The sequence below is a fragment of the Protopterus annectens genome, chromosome 2.part2 (assembly GCF_019279795.1).
Source record: "Protopterus annectens isolate FY-2018-M chromosome 2.part2, PAN1.0, whole genome shotgun sequence".
Lineage (NCBI taxonomy): Eukaryota > Metazoa > Chordata > Ceratodontiformes > Protopteridae > Protopterus > Protopterus annectens.
In genome coordinates this window covers 1,038,689,113-1,038,706,208 of record NC_056730.1, presented here as the reverse complement: position 1 = coordinate 1,038,706,208, position 17,096 = coordinate 1,038,689,113, and positions in this window count along the sequence as shown.

Genomic DNA, 17,096 nt, shown 5'->3' with positions numbered 1-17,096 from the left:
AATGCGTCAGTGGTACCCCAATATCAGAGCTGCATGCAATACTTTGCCAATGCTGGTGAGAAGGTAGTGTACTGCAAGATATGAGGGATGCTACCACAGTTACTATCTATAAGAATAAGGGTGACAGAAGTGATTATAACAACTATCATGGCATCTCCCTCTTGGTGTCATGGGGTTGCTGTTTGCACAAGATATCCTGAAGGGGCTCCAGTTTCTTGTAAAGAGAGTTTAGACATGGTTTTTCTGTTAGGCAACTACAAGAAAAGTGAAGGGAGGAAAGGTCTGTTTGTGATTCTGGCAAGGATTGGTTGTTCTCCAATACTGCTTAGCATTATCATGGTCTCCCATGAAGGTGACCATCATGTATGATGGATCCGCATCTGAACCTTTTGAGAATCCCATTGGAGTAAAGCAGGGGTGCGTACTGGCTCCAAAGTTCATATCTTCTTTTCTGTTCTGTTGAAATTTGCTTTTGTAACTGCTACAAGGGGTATCTTTCTCTGAACCAGAATGTATGGCAACCTCTTCAATTGTTGAGACTTAGATTAAAGATCAGGGTGTTTAGGGAGTGTCTAAGGGAGTTCCTGTTTGCTGATGATGCAACTATTGTGGTTCACATTCAGCAAAAACTTCAGTCACTCATGATTCGCATGTATGGAATTTGGCCTCACAATCAGTTTAAAGAAGACCCACTTGATGTGTCAGAATGTGGGCAATGAGCCATCAATCATGGTGAGTGAATATGAGCTGGAAGTTGTCCATGAGTTCATGTACCTAGGCTCTATGATCTCTGACAACTTGTCACTTGATAGCAAGATCAACAAGAGCATTGGAATAGCTGCCACAATTGTTTCCAGGATGACAAAAAGAGTATGGGCTAATAATAAGCTCACTGTGCACACAGGTTTACACAGCCTGTGCTTTGAGCACATTACTGTATGCCAGTGAAACATGGACTTTGTGCTCAACAGGAACAGCAGATCAATCTATTCCATATGCGCCACCTTAGATGCATAGTTGGTATCTCATGGCAGGACAAGATCCCCAACAGCACAGCATTGGAGAGGACAGGCACAACTTCCATGTTCACCGTCCTGAAACAGAGATGTATGTGTTGCTTGGGTCATGTCTCACACATGATGGATGACCAAAGTCTAAAAAGGGACCAAAAGGGTAATCCAAATTGCACTACAATGATATATGCAAGTGTGACCTCAGCACTCTTGCCATCAACATGAACAACTGGTATTCTCTCGCATCAGAAATTATTGCCTGGAAACAAGAAGTGAAGGAAGCTCACACTATGTATGACACCACCTTGGTAAGAAGAGTATGGATTAAGAGAACCCTCAGGAAGATCTGAGCCCATGATACTGCTCAGATCAGTCCAATAGAGGCAGAAACCCAAGATCGTTTGTGATTGAAGGATGTCTACAACAATGCTGTGCAAGACATCCTGTCCTGTAATCTCTGTTTGGCCCCTTCTTCAGTATGTGTTATAACATAAATGCATCATGTGTTTAATTAATTCAACAGGTCATCACACAAAGTCAGCATTTTGAAAGTGTTTATTTTTTCCTTTGCACAATAGAATGACTTTATGGAAATGGCACTACAAATTTTATGGCAAGAACTAAAAAAATATGCATATGCTAATACTTTGCCACTGACCACACAAATAAGCTTGGCCTCAACACATATCAGTTAGCATTGAAGATATTAAAAAAATCACTGCAATGTTAACTTTTCCACAGGAACACATATACGCCTCTAACTGTTAATCCAACAAAGGAACACTTCAATGTGCAACAGTTACAGGGTTGTCAAAATTAGTTCTTTCTCCAGTCATACTCAAAAGCTGTCAGCAGTGCTACAGGCATTCCACGTACCAGACAAAGTCATCACCATTACAATGACTCGAAAAGGTGCGAGCAGGACTTCGTTAGCTGACAGGAGGAAAATGTTAGAAACAATGACCCACTTGAGTTGTGTAAGTATAGTGGCCTATTGCTTACCAAAACCACAACATGACTTGACAATGCAAGTAGGTGCTCATTAATTTTTTTCTATTCTATATAGCTTCTGCAGAGATAGAAGGGAAAAGAAAGGCACATCAGAACAGTCTACAATGCCTCAGGGAGGAAAAAGGTATGTATAGCTCAGGTATGGCTGATAGCCATTTAATAATAGTTCTGAATTTGAAATGATCAGTTCAGAGGGCATCAGTTCATAATTGCTTGACAAGTCACAGGTGAGTACAAGTAATCTGTATATCATGTATGGCTGTTTGAACAGTCCTTGAATATGGTATTTTCCAATGTTTCAATCAATTTAGCTGTGTGTGGGTTCAAGTATCAGCAGCAGCAATTAATGTATATTAACTAAAAGCCTATTATTTTGTAATCAATAAGTTAGCATAACCATGTAATCATTTCACATGGAACATTTATGAGTTGGATTCATAAAGCATTTTTGTAACAGACACACATTTTTGCATAATGTGTATAATACTGATAAGATTAATATGTATTTTAACTCACTTATGGTTTGACATTCATATGTGAATGTGAAAAATATTTACATAATTTGTTGCAATATGCATAGACTGTGCTATATTAAAATGACAAGTCATTTATGATCTTTTCTATCTTTTATGTCCCCTCACCTTATCTCTCTCTCTCTCTCTCTCTCTCTCTCTCTCTCTCTCCCTCTTTTAAAATAACATTTGAACTGTAATTCTTGCTGCAACACAAATGACCAACAGCATGAGGAGCTAGATCAGCTATGGGGACTATGACCACCATCCCTCCAAAAGGTGGCTATAACAATACCACCACAGGCAATACCAACACCCAGCACTTCTGGGTCACAACCTGGTAGTGCTGCCAACAAAGCTCCTGCAGTACCTGCTCCAGCTGAATCAAGTAGCTCTTCCCGGGGAGGTGCTGGTGCACTGGTACCCACCAGGAGTAGTGGTAGTAGAGGTGGCAATTACATCACTCATCAAAAGATACCAGTGCTTTTGGAGTGGATAATGGAGAGGGGCCTTGGTACCCACATTGGTAGAACAGAAAAACAATCCCACATTAAATAGCTAAATCAATTTCCCATCCAGCACTGGCCAATGTGTCTGAGATGGCAGGCTGTGATGATAGTTTAGAGGATGAGGATGAGGAATAGGCTCGCATTGTACTCATGCTAGACAAAGACACACCTCAGATGTCCCATAAATATCTCCAATCATGGCGTACCACAACCTTTTGTGTCCTTCACCATCCTTGTCTGTCTTGTATGTCCTGTATGTCTGCATCTGTTACCTCACTCACTCACTCACTCACTCACTCACTCACTCACTCACTCACTCACTCACTCACTCACTCACTCACTCACTCACTCACTCACTCACTCATTCACTCGCCCACTCACTCTATCTAACCATTTTATCCCTAACTACCTTTGCCAAAATTCCTCTAACTCAAAAAATAAATAAATTAATACATTAATTAATTACAAAATAAAATAAAAAGGGCACCTGTACCACATAAAAAACACCCCATACATAGCTCTCCACTTTGCTTTTGTGTGTGTATGACAGTCACATTGATTTGGTCCAATTTGCCACACAACATTAAGTTATTGTCATACATCGGTGATGTGGTGACTCTCCAAATTTGTCAAAGTATTTGTAGAAATGTACTGTTAGCTTGTGAAGAAGTGGGTAGCTATGTTGCTCTCCCACTACCATCCTGCAAATTCCTTTATACTTCACTCAGTGTCTTACCCTGTGCTTGCCCTCCATTTTCACCACTGTCCTATCACTCTCTCATTGCACATTTAATTTGATGAAAAATAGATTCATCCACCCCAAACTTGGCCAGAAATGGCACATAAAAGAAACCCTGTATTTTTGTCCACAGCGTTTGCATAATGCATGATATATGCAAATTGATAATTGACAGTAAATAACAGTTCATGGCCTATGGCAAAAACTGAAGATTTTGCCTTCAGCCACAGAAATGTGATTGTCATTGTGCAAATATGCTTAACCCTAGTGTTCCACAGAAAGCAAGATTAACAGAATTGTGAGGAGACGGTTATTCTTATTATATGTTTAACAGACTGTAGTATTTAATGTACAACATGTGGGATGTTTCAATTCTCATTACTGCAATGAAGTGATGTGCACATATACTCTTTTGTTTCATACTGTTCTCATTGTCCCTTCAAATGTGTGTGTTTTGCTGCCTAAAATATGCATTGTTTATGGTGAGCTCAGATAATGCTGGGATCTAGAGATGGTTGATGTGAATTGGTAGGTGTTTGAATCTAGTAATATGTCAAACAGTAGTTAAACATTTCTTTCTCATAACATTTTCTCTTGTGTACTGCAAGTCCATCACCAGTATCCAGCTTATTTGTTTATTTAGTATAAAGTTTCCCACCCCTGCTCATACATTTTCCCCTCTAAGTACAAGTCATCTGTACAAAACCAAAGGTAATAGTAGTCAAAACCTCAAAAAACATGGAAAGATAAGAGTCTTTGTTCCTATACAATTAAGAACTGGCTAGAATAAAGGATTTAGCATTAGCATGCATTTTCTGAAGGATATAAAGTCTGGCATTTAGATGTACTTTATTATGTAGCAACTTCACAATTCAGTGTTTTTTTAGGAATGCATAAATTGTATGAGAAACACAACAACACGACTTAAACATCTGGACATCCTGCAATTATATGGGCAGTGGAGAGGTATGCCCAAGTAGTACCCATATTATGAAAACTTTGCTGTAATGGTCATGATAGATGTTTAAATGATGACACAGAACACATAAACACAACACTCACAAGTTCTGGGTCAAAATCAGCACCTCTTTATGAATGCACACATTATTTATGTGAGGCTTGCAATGGAGCACCATAGACTACTGCTATTTCACATTGTAATTTCAAAAACTCAAGAAATAGTTGTGCATGCACTAATACTTTGCTAATGATTGCACAAATGAGCCTGGCACTACTGCACCTCAATAAGTGCTTGTAGCTTCTCTTACTTGTGTATGGTTTATTGCTTTTTGTAGTCAGTATTTGAGGAGGTCATTGCAGTGCAGTCTGTCTAACTCTTAATCTAAATGATTGTGGCACTGACATACATTACCCTTTCAACCGTGTTCCACTAAAGTAAGACAATTGGACACATACAGATCAGTATTAATGAGCATACTTTTGCATGTTTGGCATGCATGTCTTGTAGTTACCTTGCACAATATACAATCATCACAAAGTCTACACACTGATCCTCAAAATACATTAAAAATTTCAGACAGTCATGTTGAGATGAACAGTCAGGAATGCTTGGGTGCAACTCCATTTGTTGACAACTGTAATTAAAATCCATCATATAATTGGTAAATGCACCTTAATATAACACACCTAGATATCATTCAAGCTATGACAGCGTCCATGAATGAAGTGATATATGACTTTTTTGCTTCAGTATTCAGTGATTTGTGATCAATGCATTAGTTGTGTCTGCCTGTCAAAACACATTCCTATTCACCCAAACATATGTAATGTACACTGCAACTATGTACTGCCCAATACTTATAGTAAAATTGTTCTTGTGACATTGGCAGTTGATACAATGGTCTCTTATGAACATAGTAAGGTGTTTTAAATCCAGCAATGACTAACAAGTATGTGTGTTTGTAACTACAATGCTAGGTAGAGGTGGTTTCATACAACTGTTTCACTCACGTTTAAGCCAAGCATGTGCATTGCCTCACGCTGACAAGGTCATCCTTTCAAATATGTATTATCTCACAGTTGCAGTAAGATTTTGCCTGTCGCATGTGTGGCTAATACATGTCTTTCTAGACTGTGGACTTTGATAAGCAGATGTTCAAATCAGGAAATGTGTAAGTATACATTCATTACATTCTTAAGACATGCTTCTGGAGCATTTCTCCCCGGGCCTCCACTGAAAACAGGATCTGTGGAACCTAGTCGGACTTTCCCGGTCAACAAATGTTAAAAAAAAAAAAAAAAAAGAAAAGTAATGTATGTGTGTATACAAGAATAGTGATAGATAGGACTGCATTAACCAACAGATGCTTATATGGTTGACTCATACTTGTGTGAATACTGACAAAGCTAAAGGATTTTGATCCCTCAAAATAAATTTTGGGTGATACATGGACATTCCAAAACAGTGCACAAGTCACTCCTTGGAAATGTGTGCCTTCTGACATCTGAAGTTTAATGTCTCCTGTGGCAGAAGTAGTTAATACATTGCTCCTTATAGTATGGATGTTGAGAGGTAATGGTTCATATCTAGCTATCCTCACCTAATGTGGATGTATAAATGATGATCTGAATTTTGTAGCAGTGGCTTCATCAGACGATGTGATTTAGATAAATCAAAATTAGGTGAGTAGCTGTATAATTTTGATAACTCAGACACATTTTATGTGAGACATATGGCTTCAAACACACCAAGGAAGTAATTCATTCAAGGGTGTGTTTTCTGAGCACATTAATCGTGATCTGTTCCATGGCATCAACAGCTAATATGGAGTTCTCTAGACTGTGCACCTAGATAGGCATGGGGTTGTATCTGGTAATGTAATCGTAGAAGATAATAGTGACAGAGAGGACTAGCTTATCCAACAGATGCTGACATGCAAACATACACTACTGTGAACAGTAACAGGTCCGTGAGCTTTTGAGCCACATAATATGTTTTAGGGGAAGCATAACTATTGAATCAGGCTGCTGATGTAATCCCTTTAAGTGTGTGCTTCATGAGACTTCATATGCAGTTCTGTTTGAGGTATCAGTGGATGATATACAGGTAGGTAGGTGTTCAAGTCTGTCCAGGTGTAATTACTAAGTGTGTAAAAGACTGGTAACACACAGGATTGGCTTCATAAAATCAATTGATGATTACAAATGGGGAGAGGCAGACCACATTTTGTAATCACTTTAATGGAAGCCTTATTTATTTATTCATTGGCAGTTGTTTACCAGGCAAGTCCAACTGAGCAGTGCTCCTTTTCAGTGGGGCCTGGTGAGAAAACCTCCATCAGGTACAACATTTACATTGCTTCATTTATGAGCAACAACCTCAATATTCAGACATCCTTGACATCAGTTACATCATTTGCAAACGTAATAATTACATTGGTAATATATGAATGTGAATATATATGTGTATGTATATATATATATATATATATATATATATATATATATATATATATATATATATTAATAAATACAGGGATGTATATGCAATATCATTAATATACATAGATTGTCAGATTTTTCATGAGAACATTTTTTTTTACTATAAAGACTTGATTTAAATATATGATACAGGACGGTAAAACAAAGAGTTAGAGCAGCCCATAGAAAAGAAGAGGAGGAGATGCAAGAGAGATAAAGGGGAATATACACTATAGGAGGCTGCAGCTGTGATAATAGCACATTCAGTTTTGTGCATCAGGGAATAATGGCGTGGATTCATATACCTATATAGGGGTGATGCAGGTGAAGAGTCATTTGTCTATCAGGTGTTGCTTCAGTTGCCATTAAAAGTCTTTCATGTTCTTAAGTGGAGTGGGATGGTAATCTAGCTATTAGAAATGCAGTGTGAATACAATGAGTACCCTGAGTTGTTTTTACATTTATTTATGGAGAGTAATGCTTTGTCAGTGGAGTGACAAGGTCTCTTAGTAGTGTACGACTGAATGATAGAGTGAAGAGATGGAAGTTTTCAGGGTTGTGCAGTAGTTTGAAGGTTATAATTAAGTGTGAGAGTACAGTAGAGAATTGATTAGTCTGAGCAAGGTAAGTTGTTTAGAGAGAGCCAGTGATGTGTTCTATATTACTGGTTGGTTATGTATATGGCTATGCCATTGCAGCATTGTTCTAGTTTATCTGATACAGAGGATGTGAGATCGGTTAGAATAGTAGGGGCATATAATAGGATGGGAAGTAGAAAAGAAGTGGCAACATTTTGTCTAACAGAGTCAGTAAGGTAGTGATTTACTTTGCAGAGGCAGCCTAGCTTTTGGTGTAGCCTCTTTATATCGTTCTGGAAGTACAGGCAAAATTTCAGGTGATCATCTATAATCTTACCTAGCAGATGATGTGGGATACCAGTTCTATATTGTTCTTCTTGGATGACAGTATATTAAAGCTAGTGTTTTGAGAGAAGAGAGAGTTGGAAGTATTAGTAGTAGTTTATTTATTTTTTGTTATTTCAGGAGGAATTGTGAGTTGTCGAGTCAAGCTTCTTTGGAAGAGAAAGATTTCTGAGTGAGTGTTTGAAGCATGGACCATGTCTTTACAGCACATATTGAAGTGGAGTCATTTAAGTATTGTACTCTTTGTCCACTGTGTTTTGATCATTCATAATTAAGTTAAACAATGATGGTCCTAGAATGGATCATTGTGGGACTCTAATGAATATAAGAAGAAAAGATGAGAAATAATTTTGCCAGTTCACTGCTTGGGTCCTGTTAGTTAGGTAAATAGGAAAACATTTGGGTGAGGAGGGTGACAACCCACAGGAAGATAATTTATTTAGGAGAATTTGATAATTAATTGTGTTGAATGCTGAGGTTAGAAAAAAAATAATTTCTGTTGTGATTTATTATATCTGTAAACCTTAAAAGGGCAGTGTTGTACTGTGATTGGGTCTGGCACCGTGCTGAGAGGGACAGAAGAGGTTATGATAAGTAATATATGTAGCTAGCTGAGAGTGAATACATCTTTCTAAGATTTTGGATAAGGCTGAGAGAATGAAGATTAGTCTATAGTTTGTGAGCTCAGTCGAGGAACCAGCTTTATGCAGAAATATCACACAGGATTTTTTCCATAAGGTGGAGATGTTTTTCTTTGATGTTGTTGCTGTTGTTGTTGTTGTTGTTGTAGTTGTCTTTCGGCTTTTCCCGGTTAGGGTTCGCCACCGCGGAACTCCGGTCCGCTAATGATTGGCAGTAGATTTTCGCGAACGCCGTGGTGCCAGCTCGACGTTCAACCTTCAAGGAAGGCACACCCATTTATGCATGTATTTCAAATGTCCACCCAACAGCAGGGAGGAAATGCAGACTCCACACAGAAGGCACTCCCCGCACTCCAGCCGAGAATCGAATGGGAGAACCTCTTGCTGTGAGGCAACAACGCAACTGCTGCACCATTTCTTTGACAGAGTGGTTTATTAGAGTTGAGATAGGATATGCAAGGCTATTGGCAGGAAGTTAGAAGTATTCTGTCAACAATCAGGAGCACTGGCTATTGCTTTAAGGAACCCTAGGAATTTTATAATTGCAGATGTTGACAATGAAGTGAGTGCAAAGATCTGTTCAGTCTTCAGTGACTGGGGTGCGATGGCTGGAATTGCAGTAGTTTTGTTTTGTAGGAAGGAGGTTACTATATTTATAAAATGCAAGTCAAACTGTGAAGCAAAACGTTAGGAGTTATTGGTTGAGGATGAGCTGGGTGGGTTGATTTCCAGAGCTGCACAATTTTTTTATGGATTTTCATATGCATTCCAGTGTAGTGTTCCGGTTATCCAATCAAGTGTGTGTTGTCAAAACAAGTGTGAAATGACGTCTTTCAGTTACTGCGCAGATCAAGATAAGTTTGATCTACATTGCATTCTAATCCAGTAGTGTGTCTTTTATTATTTAGTTCAAATTTCTGTGGATACAGGCAATAATGACTTATTCTACAGATCTTGATGTATGTCATGTTATATTGTTATTATAAAGTATAACAGGGCCTTTGTTATGATAGTTTGTATTATTCTGGGATGGGTAGGTGATGTTAGTCCAGTAATTGCTGTATTTCATTATGGTCAGGCTCACTATAATGATATATTCCAATGTACAGCATTTACCAGAAAGGCCAGTAAGTAATCAATATTATGAAACATTTGTCATTTTTTTGTTTTGTGGCAAAAACTTCTGGGAAGTTGTTTCTGGCAGCATGGCTCTGCTGACATCTGTGCAAAGGAGTTAGTAGCCAATGAGCAGAGATTGTTACAGGCTAGTGTACACTTGCAGTATGTGACCTCTAGTACTTTCTGTACTTCACATGGTACCTAATGGAACTATTGTACCTATCTGTAAGGTATGTTGCCTGCTGTGATACAGGTATTGTGCATGTGTTGCATATTGCCCAGCTGAGCAGACATTTTGATTTCTGACATGATAGCATGCTGCCCTCAGAGGTATACTTTATCAGATTGCCCTAAAGTGTGTGCATGTGGCAGTAGGAGAAACTACACATTTAAGCCACAACGGCTTTATACTCCCAACACATATAATAAAGTGAAACAGTGCATGCAGCAGTTGTCATCACACAGAACTAACTTCCAATGCATTTAATAAAGTGAAACAATGCACGCTGCAGTTGTCATCACACAAAACTAACTTCCAATGCATATAATAAACTGAAACAATGCATACTGCAGTTGTCATCACACAAAACTAACTTCCAGCACATATAATAAAGTGAAACAGTGCATGTTGCAGTTGTCATCAAACAGAACTAACTTCCAGCACATATAATAAAGTGAAACAGTACATGCTGCAGTTGTCATCACACAGAACTAACTTCTAGCACATATAATAAAGTGAAACAGTGCATGCTACAGTCATCATACAGAACTAACTTCCAGCACATATAATAAAGTGAAACAGTACATGCCGCAGTTGTCATCACACAGAACTAACTTCCAATGCATGTAATAAACTTAAACAGTGCACGCAGCAGTTGTCATTACACAATGCTGACATCAGATACATTTTTTATGATTACTTCTCCTAGGTGCTAACTATCATGGGCTGTCTTCCTATCAAATATACCTAATCATGACCATAAGCATACAGTGACATTCATAGATGCACAACCCTGATGTTAGTGAACTGCCTCCACTTGACCTGTAATATTTATTTATCATTTCACTATTTGGCTACTTATTCCCTTTTTATGCACTGATTAAACAATACAGGTCTATTGATTATAAAACCATATACATTTAGATATCACTGAGATAAGAGAAATAGCCAAATAGCATCCCGAGACTACTCTGTATTTCACAATGTTAAAGGAATATCCCTGTCTTTGAATCTGCAAACATAAAACTACCCCTTTTCTGTTCTCTACTTAAAACAACAGTGATATGCCATTTCTGGTGATGATAGAGAGCACTGGACAGCACCAGTGCATTTGCTTAGCTCTCAGAACATTACAGCAGTTGCGTAACATCTAGGAGCTCAAGCATATCCTCTCAGCCACAGCTTTTAATGTCTTTGCTCAATAAACAGGGGCAAAGGCAAAAATAATAGATAGAACATCCATTATTGTTACTAATACCTCTCAAGTATGTTCCTCATTTTGAGTCTTAAAATGTTTGTGTTCCTCATGGCTCCACATTTGAAGGGCATGTTACACATTCAGTGTTAAGAGTTTTTCTAATTAATGTCATGGACAGCTGGGAGACAGGCTCAGTAATAATAAACAGTTTTTTACATTTGTTCACATTTAGTGGCAGTAACAGTTTCAGGTGATAAAGGAGAACAGTGGACTTTGTTTAACCATGTTACTCAGTGTTCTGGATTTGGACTTATGTATGGTCCAGTGTTCTTCATTATCGCCTAGCACATATTAGATTAGAATATCAAAGCTGAGACAAGGAGAAGAGGGAGGATAAATACCCCTTGACTAAACCATAATTTCACACTTCATATCCTTCAACTGTGTCCCTTTCATTTCTTTCTCACAATCCTCTTTTCTATACTCTCACCCGTTCACCATAACTGACTACTACTCCCCCACTCTTCCACTCACCTTATCCTTCTTACATTCACTTACATAATTTTTCCCCTCTGTCTCCTCCTTCTTCACACTTTCAATAACGTCTAACCCTTCTCCTTCTTCAGTCACTCTTTTATGTAACACACCAGTTGCTCTATGACTCCTTTCCAACACCATCCAAGCAGGCTAACTCAGTGGGGGATATATGTAGGAGTGTGTACAGAGGTCAGAAGTAGGAGGAGATGTGGCCAAGTGGCTGATGGTCAGCTGGGAAATGCTGTGGAGGCAAAAAGAAATGAATGAATAAATGAATGAATAAATGAATAAACAAACAAATAAATAAATGAGCAACCAAACAAGTTAATATAAAGTTTAACTATTACATTTCTGATGCAAAATGTCTGTTCATATCCACCCATTGCCGAGTTCACTTAATAAAGTATAACTCTCCTTGAAAAGAAGATTATGATATGTAGGAATGTTTTGAATTCAAATTGTTCCATATAATACAAAAATGGCAAAGCTGACAGATTTCTGGTAGAACCTGTAACAAGTACTACTATGAACCTATTATGTTTGTCCATACAAATATCTGGATATGTCGGTTATACACATTATCACTTGTACTACATGGTGCAAATAATGGTAAAATAAAAAATCAGCTATACTTCATTAAAAATATTCCTAAAACTCATAAAACATCTTAAAGACTTTAAAATATCATTCATTCTCTCTCATAAAGCCTTAATTCATCTGTATTCCATCTCTTTTTGTTGCAAGATTTAGTTTTTAGACTCAGGGAAAGACAAAATGTAAATTAGAAACCCTGTTGGAAAAGAGAACATTATTTCTATTATTTTGCCATTTGAAAAAAATACTGTATGGAATGGAAGGTAAACCTATTTTCTTTTGAAGTGCAGGGAGTGATTTATTGAGGTGTTTTTCTTTAAAGTAATTGCATTAGGTAATTATAAATATTCATGATGGAAAGTGATAACACAGATTAGCAGCTGTGCCCTTTCCTCTACACATCTTCTCGGAAGAGAGTAATTGGAGTTTGAATTAATGGCCCTGAAGCACCTCAGAAAAGCTTTGAAATACCAGAGGTTTGAGTATATAAAGGAATTTCATACCTAGCTAGCTAATTAATTCAAATATACATTAGTGGCTTTTATATGAACACTGTTTTAAGGAAAATGTGTTAGTGGAGATTAGACTTGCCAAAGGAGAATTTAAATTCTTTGTTTTAATGTTCATTTACCTATTCAGGTTTTGCACTACATATTCATACAAAATGACATTCAAAAAATAAATAAAAGAGCTGAACAGTATTTAAATTGGAGAAAATATCACCTTACCATATTAGATGACTAACTAATTTCATTTAAACTTGTCTCAAATACAAGAAGGTATATTTGGAAGATTAATGTATACTTACTGCTTTTTATCTAGCGTCATTGTTCTGTTGATTCATGGTTATCATGAGTTTTAACTTCAACATGTAGGAACAGGCCAGACTCCTTCATAATTAAAGATTGGACAGGAATCTGAATCACCCTCAACATTAACAGTTTAGAGGAAGATGTTACATTTGCATCCATACAGCTGCTGTTAGTTGAATGTAAGTCAGCAATAACTATTCAGGCACTCCAGGGTGCAGAAGTAAAAAGAAACCTTCAAAACCATAACAATACTGAAATGCAAAGCTGACCTATTTGATCAGTTTTGCTCATTCATCATTCATAGCCTCATTAAGCTTTACATTTATAGCACGTCTGTCTTAAGGTTTGTTTATCCTTCATATTGACACTTAACATGCTTTTCTGGTTGTTTAACGTTTATAATATAAATTAATTTCCATCTACAGTATACTGCTGATGTCTTAAAAAAGCCCCAAAATATGTGCATTTATCTTGCAGGACTGCCTTAACGGCATAAATAAATTACAGAAGGACTGTCCAGTTTTGTTATCCTCTCTAGAACCAGTTCTTAAATATTTCTGTTTTTACAGGTGAACTATTTTAACATCTTGAGAATGTCTTAATAAAGGCTTTCTGGCTAGGTACTCTAGACATTTGCTGCAGGTCTTTTCTATTATTGCTTCCTGTATTATGGTCATTCTTATTATTAGGGATTTTATTTACCATTTTACAAGCATAAAGTGTGGACAGGCATTTCTGCATTTATTTATTGATCAATTTATTTATTTTTCTTTTCAGTTAGTTGACCAGATAATATATACTGGGCTAAATTCTCATTGTGGTAAACATGCACTAACCAAGTCTCTTTTTAAACAGTTTAACCTCAACATATCCACAGGGTTTGCGCATGATGCATGGAGAGCAGCCACAGTAATTTCCATACAGAAGTGTGGCCCATGTACAGACCAAGGCAATTATAGGCTTATCAGACTTGCCAGCTTTATATGTAAAATGATGGGGCATATCTTAGCAGAACTCATTCATGCAAACATTGGCAACTTAACTGATCTAGCCCCCACTCAGTTTGCTTTTGTGAAGGGCAATTCCTTGCTCCTGAATGAAGTAAATGTCTTTGAAATGGATACAGAAACTTTGGACACTAGTCATTCTATGCACACTACTTATCTTGATATGGAGATGCTTATGACACTATTCTCCATGCTGGTATTATTGAAAAAATAGACAAACAATGCAAACCACTATGTTGTCTGCTAAACTGCAGATTGGCTTTCCAATAGATCGTAAGTCATGAAAGCTATTGGTACTATTTCTGAATCCAACATTGTAACTAGTGGGCTACCTTAGGGGTTAGTGCTGTGCACTGTTACTTGGCATTTATTTTGCAAACAACTAAGCCAATATCTAAGATGTATGTTTGGCCAAGATTGCTGAAGACTACAAGCAGTGCACTGTTATCAGCTCATCCACTGATACTAAACTGGTTCAACAATGGATGGAATCTGCACATACCTGGTGTACTGAAAATGGTCTCAAAACAGTACCATTTTGAAAAAAATGCTGCTTCTATCTCATATGACATAAATCATACTCACCTTCAGACAGATATTGTCATAAGAAACCTTGGTACTTATGTAGACAACTGTCTGCCATTCAGTCATCATGTATCCAACATAGCCAGGAAGTCCTTTTGCTTGTCCCAATTAACTTTCCAGGGTGTCTCTTCAAGACCCAAATAATTGATCCTACTATTGCAGTCAGACTAATCATTGAATGCAGTACCACTTTGGTATGTACAAATCAAAGCACAGTACTTAACTGGAAAGGCACCAGTGATTTTTAACTAAGAAAATTGAAGCCTTTAAATCCTTCAACCATCCCGATAAAATAGCATCAACTGCCTAAAACTCAGTAGCCTTCTGGCTGCTCCAAGGTGAATGTTGTCTCTCTTTTCAGGCAATGAGAAATTAAATACTATTTGTCCTATTATTTAGTTACAAAACAAGTGTCTCTACAAACACCAGTATTGGGGGCGTAAATCTACATAAACACATAGACAGTACTCACTGAAGGGTTAGGATCCTAACTCACTGCATTTCTAAACTATTAAATGCAATTAAATTAATACACATTAAGCTTACTATTACTTTGTTTTCCATGAAGACTCGTCTTGATATTTCATTGGGTAGACACATATTTACACTAAGGTTATCAAGTACAAGAGCAGTCTTACTCAGTTTGAGAGCTGAACACTATTAAGTGTTTGCAATGGGTTGCAGGAACTTTTAAGCATCTTTACTTAAAGATGGATATGGCTAGTATTATGCCTAATACTGCTCCCATATTCATATGATAAGAATAAGGCACAGACTCCTGTTTTTAAGGGGACTGCATGAACATGAATTCAGTAAAGTCATTGCTCAGTATCATAGAAGTACACAGACTGAGGCTGTGGTAATCGAACCCTTCTATTCATGTTATATCTCGTGTAAATGTCATTTTCTTCTGTGGAATATTGTCAAGAGGATAAAAATGCTTCAATATTAGATAGGGGAGTGAATGAAACCTTTGAAAGATAAGTTACTTTCAGCATAATTTAAAATTTCTTTTAAGCTTTGAAGGCTTGTGCACTGTCCGTGGTGCAACAGGTGGCACAGTTGCCTTGGTACATAAAGATGTAGGTTCTATTATCACACCAGGTAGATCAATTGCTGACACTGTAGTGTAGCAAAAGGAGAATGTGCTATCCTTCAGACGATATTATAAAGTGAGGATGCGTCTGCGGGAATTGATGGTATCTCAGGTGAATGTGAATTATACCAAAGTCCCATTTTACTTTCAAATCTCTTTTGTATTATTTTCATAAAAGATCTTATAATCATTATTATTCAGTACTATCATTCTCCAATGTTTTAATAGTCTTCTGACTTTCTTCTTCCATATGAATTTAAGTATTCCACTGCATAATTCTTTATACATAAAGCCTTCATTTGACCATTCATTCAAAATCTTACATTTTTTTGCCAAGCCCTTAAGTTGTTATACATTTTATACCCTATTCCATCTGGTCCTGCAGCAGATTTTATTTTTGCTTGTCCTAATACTTTATATAGCTCATTTAAAGAAATCTCCCTTATTCTCTTTTTCTGTTAACTTGTTTACTTTCCACGCTTTTTCCACTACCTTGTTTTTTTGTTAAGTATTTCTTGTACATACTGTACTACACAAATCATAATATTTCCCTGAGATCTTTCTATTTCTGCTTTTGCATTTTTACTTCTCTCATTATACTACCATCCTCCTTTACAAATCTGCTTAAGTAACTTGGTGCCTTTTCTCTTTTTCTTTGTAAAAAATAGATTTGCTTATATAACAATTCTCATATTTTTCTTGATTTCTTTCATATAATTAGTTTTCTTTGTTAAAGTAGTTTCTGTCATTATGTTCTAAATCTTCCAGTCTATTGCTATATTTTCTTTTATATTTTTCTTTCTCTAGTTTTTTCACGTCATATCGCCACTGTAAAAAAAAAAAAAAAACATTTTTATATATTTTCCTTGAATATCATCTACCCTTCAATCCAATTTTTATAAAATGTTCTCATAGTAATATAATCTTTCCTTAACTGTGTTACTAATCTCTCTCCTTCTTCATTCCATGCTGTTTCACTTATCCTTTTTATTGCTTTGCCTATTTTTATACATTCCTTGCTTTCCTTTATCTCTAGACATATTCCAAGATAATCAGAAAATCCTGTTAAACTACCTTCTCTTCTCCCATAACTAAATCTTCTGATACTACATTCTCCTTTTGTAGATCCATGAATTTTT